The sequence below is a fragment of the Rhineura floridana genome, chromosome 11, assembly GCF_030035675.1.
Source record: "Rhineura floridana isolate rRhiFlo1 chromosome 11, rRhiFlo1.hap2, whole genome shotgun sequence".
In the NCBI taxonomy this organism is placed as follows: domain Eukaryota; kingdom Metazoa; phylum Chordata; class Lepidosauria; order Squamata; family Rhineuridae; genus Rhineura; species Rhineura floridana.
This window is the reverse complement of record NC_084490.1, coordinates 8,923,858-8,934,888: the sequence shown is the minus strand read 5'-3', so window position 1 is coordinate 8,934,888 and position 11,031 is coordinate 8,923,858. Positions and strand designations below refer to the sequence as shown.

Genomic DNA, 11,031 nt, shown 5'->3' with positions numbered 1-11,031 from the left:
TATGGGCGCGAGGGCGGGATTAAAAAAAAGGTCCGAGAGCGTGCTCCGGTTTATACCTGGCGCATGCGTAAATTCAACCAGAACCACCCGCGCGTGCGTTGTGGAGCTGAGGTGCGGGGGAGGGGGAGGGGGAGCGAGGGAGGGGGAGGGGGGAGGGGGGGGAGGGGGCGTGCCTCGTTTTCTTGAGCGTGCTGATTGGCCTTGGGTGGGAAAGGGGCGGGGAGAGGAGGCGTGCCCTACTTAAGAGGCATTTGGAGGCGGGGGGGAAGGAGGCGTGTCCGAGCGGCGTTTCTTGTCAGTCGGCGCTGGTAAGCGGCAGGGGGCGGAGGCTGCGGCAAGAGCAAGAGGTGCAGCAGCAGCAGCAGCAGCAGCAGCAGCGCCGGCAGCGGAGGAGTCGGAGCAGCCTCCCCCTCGCGGCTTCTTCTCTTTCTCCTCCGGACTCCAGCGGCGGAGGCCGCCGCAGCTACCGCCACGCTGAGCCTCCAGCCGCGGAACTAGCAGCAGCAGCAGCGCAGGTGAGGTGAGAGTGACCGACGGAAGAGCTTCGTCCTCCGTGCTGCTTCCACTGGAAGGAGGGTCGGCGGGCGGGCGGGCCTCCTACCTAGCCGCAACAGCACCAGGGCCTGGCCCCGGGAAGCGAAGGGATGCAATGGGATGATGGGAGTGAGGATGGCGGTAGCAAGCATAGCAGCCAATTTGGAGCGGGGTGGTGGTGGTCTCGTTGCAAAGATCGGGAAGGGCCGTACCTCAGTGGTAGAACCATCTGCCTTGGCGCGCAGAAGGTTCCTGGTTCGATCCCTGGCACCTCCATGTGGGGTCTGGGAGAGGAGCCCTGCATGAAGCCCTACACAGCTGCTGCCAGTCAGTGTAGACAAGGTTGTGGTAGAAGGACCAAGGGCCTGACTCGGTGTGAAGCAGGTTCTTGCACCCCTATAACGATAGAGGTGCTTGTATTTGGTGCTTCTTCAGCAGAAGAGGTTAAAGGGAAATTGTAAGTTTTTGGGGGGGCCAGGATGTTATGTGAGGGTCTGATGTAGGGATGTTAGCTGGAGATGCTGAAAGGGGTTGGGGTGTAAGGCGTGTGGGGTTGTCAAAGGGATATGGTTAAAGGGTTGTAGAGGGCTCTGATGGGGTTGTTTCTCAGGGGGAGCTCTGATTTGGGGGGTCTGCAACAGACAGCATTAAAGAGAAATTGTGGGGGGAGTCTAGGGGTGCTCACCAGATAGGGCTGAAGTGGGGTTTTAGCATAGGGGGGTTAAAATGATACAAAGGGTAAGTACTTTTCTAAGAGAAGGGGGTTAAAGGGATATAGGATGCTTTGTGTGTGGAGGTCGTAGGTAGGTGGTTTGTGTGGGGTTTCTGGTGGGGTTTGTAGAGAGGATTAGGAGAAAATGGGGGTGTGGGGGGCAAGCAGAGGAAAATGGGGAGCGTCTGTGGGGTGCTTACAGAGAAATTGTGGATACTGGTATGGGGGCTGTTAAGGAGAGAGAGCAAAAAAATGCACAGGGGTGTAAGCACAGGAGGGCGGTCCCAGTGCCATGATTCCCAGTGTTCGTTTTTTAAAAAGAGTAATGTTCTAGCATTTGTAGAACCTAATGAATTCTCATTTTTTTGAGAAACTAGCCTCCCCCCTTTGCCTCCTACCAGAAAAAAATCCTGCATATGCCCATGGGGGAAACTGGATAGGGAATTTCTTATGGTTAAATGGGCAGGTCTGATGTGGAGTATTTGATCTGGGGGTCTTTTGGAGGTAAGTGGAGAAGAGGCTGATGGAAGGTGTGGGCAGTGATATTAAGACATCTTTTTTGAGGAGGGTCTTCACCAGACAGTGTTAACAGCAGTTAGAGAGCGAAAGGGTGGGGGTCTTGAGAGAGGTGTATGTAAGTGATGGCAAGAGGCAAACAGGGGAGTGTTTAGGCCGGGCATCATTGGGAAGATGGGGAAAGGATGTGGGTGTTGGTTGACTTGTGGGCAAAGGAGATTTTTGTTGTTTAGGAAAAGGGTTGTGGGAATTGAGAGGTATGATGGGGAGAGATTGGGGATTTCAGGTAGGGCGGGTGAAAATGGTGGCAAGGGCCTTTGAAGTAGTGAGGTATTCTTTGAAAGCTGTTGTGGGCATTTGGCTTTGAAAAAGTAATAGATAAAATGAGAGGTAAGATACTGCCAGCATCGTTGGAGTGTGGGACTTCAATTAAGGGTATGAATAAGCTTTTTTTTTTGTGACCTTGTTCCTTATACTTTATCACAAGGGTGGGAACCTTTTTTTTCCCCAATCTGAGGGCCACATTCTGTCATGGGCAGTTTTTCCAGGGGCCTTTTGCCAGTGGTGGGACAGAGGCAGAAGTGGGCAGAGCAATGGATGCAACTCTTCCCTCGGTACAATAAGGCACATTCAAAGCCATGCAAAAACCAGTGATTTCTATGCTTGCATATATCTCTCCAAGCAAGCAAGAGGCATTATTGCAGTTCAAGGATACATTCCATCCAGGCAGAAACACACAAGGAAGATGCAGGAAGAGGGTCGTGGCCTGGTCAGTGGGTGTTGGTTGCAGAGTGGCCTGAGGGCCAGATAAATGCCTCAAGGGCTGCATTCAGCCCCTGGACTTGAGTTTCCTCATACTTATTTATTTATTTAAAACATTTCTAACCCGCTCTATTTTCCTGGGAAACTCAGAGCGGCGAACAATCTGACAATAAAAAGACATAGAAAAATAAAACACAATGCAATTTACAATCTCTATAAATAATTAATATACTATAAGTTACAGTCAATAAACTTATATTTACTATCAAAAACAATCAAGTTAAAAAATCTTATTCCGTATTCGATTTAAACGCAACCCGAAATAAAAACGTCTTAACCAGGTGGCGAAATGCAAAAAGCGAAGAGGCAGATCGTATCTCCAAAGGTAAAGCATACCAGAGACTAGGGGCGATAACAGAGAACGCCCTATCTCTGGTCCTAGATAAACAAACTTCTGTAGCAGAGGGGATCTCAAGAAGGAAGTCATCAGATGACCTCAAGGGACGGGGAGGTTCATAAAAGGACAACCGATCGGACAAATAGACAGGGCCCAAGCCGTGGAGGGCTTGCTTGATCATGGGTGGTAACTTTGCTTCCACCATGAGGGCTAGAAAAATGGGGAAATAAACAGTCTTGGACAACACATAGTAGCTAAACCAAGCACCGGTCCCATCTGTATTATACATTCAAAGCACTATTATGACACTTTAAGCAGTCATGGCTTCCCCAAAGAATCCTGGGAGTTGTAGCTTATTAAGGGCACTGATGGTTGTTAGGAGACCCTGTTCTCCCCCCCCCCCCCTTCAGGTACAATTCCCAAAATTCTCTAGGAAGAGGAATTGTTTGTTAAACAACTCTGGGAAATGTCACTGTGAGAGGAGAATAGGGGTACAGTAGGGCCCTGCTAATACGGCGGGTTAGGGACCAGGCCCCTGCCGTAAAGCGGAAATCGCTGTAAAGCAGGGCCCCATAGACTGTAATGGGCCGTGTCACGCAAAATTAACGTCAAAATGGCGCGCGATGGAAAAAACCCACCGTATTAGTGGAACAAGCGCTGTAAGAGTGGGGCCTTTCCCTAATTGAAAACCGCCGCATGAACGAAGCGCTGTAAAGCGGAATGCCGTAAAGCGGGGCCCTACTGTATTCTTTCAACTCTCAGCACCTTTAGCAAACTACAGTTCCCAGGATTCTTTGTGGGAAGCCATGACTGATTAAAGTCATGTGTTACTGCCTTAAATGTATAGTGTAGATGGGGGTACTGTTGCTTTGACTGGTGTGGCAGGAACTACTATATTTGATGCATGAGGAAATAGTAGCACTTGCGTTAACAGTTCCGCAGTGATCTTTGCAGGCAGATCACCGTTACTGCCAGGATGGCTTCGGCCTACACTCGGTGGTGGTAAGTCTATCTGTATTCAGGTCAAGATTGCCATGAGCAAAAAAAAAAAAAAACTGAGCCAGGAAGAGCAGGTGGGTGGTAACCTCTTTGCTCCGCTCTTCTGAGAGACAAGTTTTGATTATACATTATACATTGGTATAATTATACATTGGTATAATTCTTCCCCCAATTTTGTATGCAGCTATAAGTTGTCCAGCTCTCTTGGGCAAAAGCCGGAGTACATGGAAATAAAAATCTTGGTTGTAGCTAGAAGTTCACCTGAGTGTTGAGGGACTTGCAAAATGCTAGAGATGGAAAGGCTGTTAAGAAAAGCTTGAGTTCTGTAACATGCAGTACTGGTTCCTCAAGTCAGTTCTCGCTTATGCTGTGTGTGGGGTCTTTGAGTGAGGGTGCTCTACCATCTGAGGGTGTCTTCATTCCCAGTAACTCATAGCGGCATCAGCTTAATATTTTTCAGGTTTCCACAGTTAGTTGCCTTGTTTCATTATAAAGTACTTTTTCTCTGCATGTGTATTTATTATATTTATATTTTGCATTTCTTCCAAGTAGCTCAAGCCGTGATGCATGCGGCTCTCCGCCTGCCCTAATTTTATCCTCACAACAACCTTGTGAAGTAGATTGGGCTGAGAGAATGTGACAGGACCACGGCCACCAAGTGAGCTTTAAGGCCAAGCAGGCATTTGAACCTGGTTCTCCCCATTACTAGCCCAGCACTCTAACCGTTACACCACCCCACAGAAAAGACCTGAGTTGTGTGCAGAGTGCTTATCCCTCATTGTGCTATAAATCTTGCTTTCTAATCTTTTAAACTATTGCAAAGTGTGAAGCTGAAGTTGATTTTTTTTTTGTTCCAATTGAGATTGGATGGGAGGCTGTACAGACAACTGAGCTCGTTGGTTACAGGATGAGTGTAACCCTAGAACAGGAAGAGGGCTCAAATATACAGGGGTGTCCAAAGCTCATTGTTCCCTAGAAGTACCTAGTGATCTGAGGATGACTAGGATAGTCTGTAATGGGATTTGCAAGTGAGATGTTAAAGCCTCCTGGTATGTTGTGCCAAACCTCCCCCCCCTTTGCCTCTGGGATAAAGGGAAGCTGTAGAGATAGAAACCACTTGAGGGGCGATGCTAGAATTGTAGGAGACTCACCAGCTTAGTCTAATGGGTGGCTGGAACTAGCAGAATCCTCCCCTGAGATGCAGTAGTGGAAAAACAAGCAAAGGAGAGAGGAAGGGCAAATACTCCCACTTCTCTTAAATTGCAGAGAGATTGTAACTTTTAAGGGCTGGAGCAGAACAGTGTACTCTGGTACCGGGTCAAAAGCTTCTGAGCCCTGGGCTTCATGGACAGGAACTTTGTCTCTAGGCATGGAATTAAGAAAGGTGTTCATTAGAATCTTGAACCATGTTCTTGAATTATTGTTTTGGGGAAACGTTACCTGTCTGAAAGTATAAAACTCCCCGATTTGTGTTGTCTGGTTTCCCCATCTCATTCACAAATGCACAGTGGGGTCTGAGCTGGCAGTGACTGACTAGGAAGGGGATCTTGGGGAGGTCATAGTGGATAGCCGGAAAACGTCAACCCAGTGTGTGGCTGCTGTGGGAATGGCAAATTCCATATTATCAATCATAATGCCTCTTTACATATCTGTAGTGGGCTCCTACTGGAAGGAAGGACGGGATATACATTTATTAATAATAGTGAGGCTACATATGGAATTCTGTGTATGCTTTTGGTCACCGCACATCAAAAAGGAGCTGGAGAAGGTTCAGGAAAGGGAAGCTGAAACGATCAAGGGGTTGGAGCAGCTCTGCAATGGAGGAAAGGATGCACAACATTTGGGGCTTTTTAGTCTAGAAAAAAGGCAGGTAAGGGGTGGGGACAAGTATATAAAATTATGCAAGGTTTGGAAAAAGTGGACACAGACATTTTTCTTCCTCTCTCACATCACTAGGGCTCAGGGACATCCTACGAATCTGAATTTTGGAAGATCCAGGACAGAAGTGCTTCACATAGCACCTAGTGAAGCTATGGAATTCACTCCCACAAAGAGGTCGTGATGCCCACCAATCACTTTAAAATTCATGGAGTGTACAGCCTGTGATAGTAGAGGTAGAACCAAATTCATAGAGTATTATGCTGTCAGTGGCGACTAGTCATGCAACCTCCAGGATCAGAGACGTTGTGATAATGAATACCAGTTGATGGAGGACAACAGCAGGGGAGCGGTGTTACGCTCATGTTCTTCTTGCAGGCTTTCCATAAATGGCATCTGGTTTCTACTGTGGCAAATGGATGCTGAACTAGATGGGCCTTTGGCCTGATCCAAAAGGCTGCTCTTACGTTTCGTATGCATGGGCATCTCTTACAAACTGTCCTTTCGCGGGTTATGATATGGGGGGGGGCAATGTACTTGCTGTGGCAGTATATAGCTGGTTTGCCAACAGACTTTTACCATCTTTGGGTCAAGCTCCTTAAAGATCCAGAAGTGGTTTATTGCTGGTTTGTGTTTGCTTTTTCCCCATTTTTGTCTCATTCCCAGTGTGATAGTGTCCTTGCAATTCCTTGATGGGAATTTCAATTATCTTATTAAGGGGATGTTGTCTTTTTGTATGTGTATAGAAACCATAAGCTCAGTGGCAGAGCTTCTATTGCCTTTCCTTAAAGGGGGTCTAGGGTAGCCATCTGGGCAGGGCAAAACCTTGCTGCTGGTCAGAGTAGACTAACCTTCCCCAACCTGGTGCCCTCCAGATATTTTGGACTACAGCTCCCATCAGCCCCAGCGAATAGGTCTGTGCTGGCTGTGGTTAATGCGGGTTGCAGCCCAAAACATCTGGAGCGCACCAAGTTGGAGAAGGTCTGGAGTATACAATGTTGGAAAAGATGGGCTGAATACAAGAAGCTGCTGCGTGTTGCGTTCTAGTTTATTTCCATGCCTTCTTTTGGCCGGAAAGGCCCCTAAGCAGCTCACAAAAGAATACACACAAATAAATAGTAGTAATAATGGAACAATACAATTCACAAAAATTTAAGACAACAAAATCTTAACATTTTTTTAAAAGCAACTATAATAAATAATAATAATAATAAAATTTTATTTATCAGACGTCCATCTGTCCGACTGAACAGACACTCTGGGCGACGTACAATATAAAATACACTCAATATATACATAATCATCATCACAGTATTAATATCATAGCATCTCGTCTAACAGAACCATCCTACGTTAACATAGTATGAAACCTAACCCACCCCAGAGATCCCATAGGCCTGCCTGAAGAGCCAGGTCTTCAAGGCTCGGCGAAAAGTCAACAGGGAGGGGGCATGCCGAAGGTCAAAGGGAAGTAAGTTCCAGAGGGTGGGGGCCACGATCAAAAAAGCCCTCTCCCTGGTCCGCACCAGCCTAGTTGTCTTTGCCGGTGGGACCGAGAGAAGGTCCTGTGAGGTTGATCTTGTTTGGCGGCATATTTGGTGATACTGGAGGCGTTCCTTCAGATACACTGGGCCGGAACCGTATAGGGTTTTAAAGGTTAATACCAACACCTTGAATTGGGCCCGGTATACAACTGGCAACCAGTGTAATTCAATCAGCACTGGGGTGATATGATCGCGGCGGCGGGTCTGCTTTATTAAGCGCGCCACCGCATTTTGTACCAGCTGGAGTTTCCGGACCGTCTTCAAGGGTAACCCCACGTAGAGCGCATTACAGTAGTCTAATCGAGAGGAGATCAGGGCATGTATTACTCGTGGGAGCAGATGTATGGGAAGATAGGGTCGCAGCCTCTGTACTAGATGAAGTTGGTACCAGGCTGCCCGGCTAACTGCAGAAACCTGAGCCTCCATAGTCAGCTGGGAGTCCAGGATAACTCCGAGACTGCGGACCTGGTCCTTCAGGGGCAAACTCACCCCACCTTCTCTTGTTCCCCACCAGCAACACCTCGGTCTTGTCGGGGTTCAGTTTCAGCCTGTTCACTCCCATCCATCCACTTACTGACTCCAGGCACTTGGACAAGGTATCCACAGCCAACTCTGGTGAGGATTTAAATGAGAGATAGAGCTGAGTGTCATCCGCATATTGGTGACACTGCAGCCCAAAACTCCTGATGATGGCTCCCAGCGGTTTCATATAAATGTTAAATAGCATGGGGGAGAGGATAGAACCCTGTGGCACACCACAGTTTAGGGGCCAAGGGTCTGAAACCTCATCCCCCAACACTACCCGTTGATATCTACCGGAGAGATAGGAATTCCCAATCCCTCCAGGTGACTCAACAGGATACCGTGGTCGACGGTATTGAAAGCCGCTGAGAGGTCCAGGAGGACGAGGAAGGTATGTTCTCCCCTATCCAACGCCCTCCTCATATCATCCACCAGAGCGACCAAGGCTGTTTCAGTTCCGTGTCCAGTCCTGAAGCCCGACTGGAAAGGATCTAAATAATCTGCTTCCTCCAAGTGTGTCTGTAACTGCTTTGCCACCACACGCTCAATCACCTTGCCCAAGAACGGTAAGTTAGAGACTGGGCTCCTGGGTGGAAGGGAGGGAATATAAATGCAACAAATAATTAAATAAATAAAAGCCAAATGCATCCATCTTCATGGCAAAGAGCAATCCACAGAAAGATGTGAGGGAGAGCAGAGGGGTGGAGCAAGGCAGGTGGAAAAATTTGCCCCTCGATGGTCTTGGTATAGTCTCACCCCTAAAGCTTTAGACTATGGTTTCTCCTCAACCCCTAGTGGTTCCAACATTTGGGATGTAGCGTTGTTGCAGCGGGTTGAGTACCCTTTCCCAAAGATGCATCCTCCATGTTTACAGCTGTGTATCTTCTGTATGCTGCATACAGTAGGCTCATTTGAAAGCACTCTTGCATAAAAATCCTGTTTTTCCTAGTTCTGGTGCACTGGACCCCCCATAAATGTTATAATTCTAACTAGTCTTTACCCCTTGAATTTTACCAATCTGCCCCCACAATTTCACGCTTAAGTTCTGTATCCATGTGGACTAGGAACTTGGATTTTGTTCCTTAATGTAAGCTGAGAGCCAAGCCCCTCTACGGAGAGGCCTCAAGGTATGGTCTGAAGGCACATAAAGCCACCATCTTGTTGAAGCTAACCAGGGCTGGGTCTGATCAGTGGATGGGTGTCTTCCACGAGCCGCATGTACTCATTACTTTGGCTTTCCGTCATGGAAAAAAGTGGGCTATAAATGTAAGAAACTAACGGCTTGAATGTGGAGCAGCCACTGCTTTTTTCTCACCTTGGTAGGAGGCCAAAACAAAGAGGGAATAGCCAGGCTTGAATGCTTTGCAAAGCAGCTGTGCAAACAGTCCCAAAATGAAGTATTTTACTGCTGTTAACGTGTGGAGTAAATTACAACTTTTTTTAATTTGGAAAGGGTGATGTGGAGGCATATGGTGGTTCAACAGCTTAAACCAGTCGGTGATGAGCTAGTGTGTAGAGAACTGTTTTTAGGGTTTGGATAAATGGATTCTTTTGGCAGTGTTGGCACCTGCCAGCTAACTGCTGGCATCTTTTTTTCAGCCCATTGTGAGTCGGCATCCTGACGATTTTAAGACTTGCACTCAGATGCAGCTTGAACAACAAGGAGTGTTTTGGGGGAATGCAAAGTTTCTGAGTCACTGCATCCAATTAACTGCTTGTCCTCAGGAATAGCCACCTATAAATGTTCTTAAATGTGGGGTGATAGCAAGACTTCAGAGACCTGGCAAGGCACCCCATTTTAAGAGTGGGCATGCCCTAAAATAGGGGTGGTGAACCATCTTGGCTCCATGGGCCAGAACTGTATAAAGATCGCAGGCCAAATTTGACAGGTGGATGAGGCTGTTCACCTGTAAATTGCATATTGTTGTTTTGACATTACGTGATTGGCAGGGGCCAAGGGAAGAAAAAATTCTTTCCTTCTTGCGTGACCCCCTTGCAAGGGAGAGAAGGATCCCTGCATTTTAATGAAGGTATCCTCCTCTCCCTTACAAGGGGGTCACACACGAAGGGAAGAATTCTTTCTCTCCTTCGTTCCACCCCATCCCTTGCTGCCTTCGCTGCTGCCCCAGCGGCTCCTTTGCCAGAATTCATTCAATGGAAACAGCTTCTCCTTCCCTCCCTCCCAGCACGCTCACCCCAGCAGAAGTGGTGGAGCCTTTAGCAAGGCGCACTCATACCGTCCGTTAGGAGCGTGCCTTGTTCTAGCCAAGGAGCAATCGGGAGCTTCTGATTGTTCTTTTGAAGCCCTGCCCTTACCTGCCCCACACCTGATGTCATGAAGAATGTCGGGCATAGGGTGGTGTTGTGTGGCTTTCCCAAAAAGGCCTCCAAGGAGCAAAAGGGGAGGCCTGGGGGAGCTTCCTCGCTATAGAGAGCTACATTTCTTTCATGGGCAATCTTCTTGGGACTTCATGCCATTGGTAGGTGGGGCAGCAGATACGGCTCTGATGTTTGTATAGTAGGGACAGAGCTGTGGAGTCGGGAGTTGGAAGCAATTTGGGGTGGAGTTGGAGTCAGTAGAAATGTACCGACTCCGACGTCAAAATAAAAACTTTCATAGGAATTTAGGAAAGTTTTCTTGTTCAGAAATTTTAATCAAATAAATATATTTTATGTTCTGTTGATCTAGCCTGATGATTCACATGGTGGTGATGAAATGCCTTGTGCTACCATTGTACTATAGTAAATTTGTTATTACTAGTTAATATACATTTGCCATTTATGAAGGAGTCGGAGTTGGACAGTAGAAAAATAGAGGAGTCGGAGTCAGAGTCCAAGGTTTGGCGTACTGGCTCCACAGCCCTGAGTAGGGCACAGTCTAGCCCAGCCTTTCCCAACCAGTGTGCCTCCAGACGTTGTTGGACCACAACTCCCATCAGCGTCAGCCAGCATTGCCAATGGCTGAGGCTGATGGGAGTTGTGGTCCAACAACATCTGGAGGCACACTGGTTGGGAAAGGCTGGTCTAGCCACACTGAAATCAAAGCTTCTCATACGTACATCTCTCCATCCAGGCAAACAGTAGGTATTGTTATGGTTCAAGGATGCCTTCTGGCCAGAGCACAACTCTCTCCAGGAGGGTGCAGATGAAGGGTGTGGCCTCAAGAG

The 11,031-nt window shown here is 47.7% G+C and overlaps 1 protein-coding gene across 2 annotated transcripts in view; it reads left to right on the top strand.

Moving 5' to 3' along the window:
- Positions 1-259: 259 nt before the first annotated feature.
- LOC133365823 (vigilin-like) overlaps positions 260-11,031 on the top strand; it is a 71,549-nt gene continuing 60,777 nt past the window's right edge. The window contains exon 1 of one of the 2 annotated variants that reach the window (XM_061588126.1): positions 260-515. The gene's annotated coding sequence lies outside the window, so the exon portion shown is untranslated. Of the gene's footprint in view, positions 521-11,031 lie in introns of both variants that reach the window. The other variant, XM_061588127.1, reaches the window with a different exon arrangement.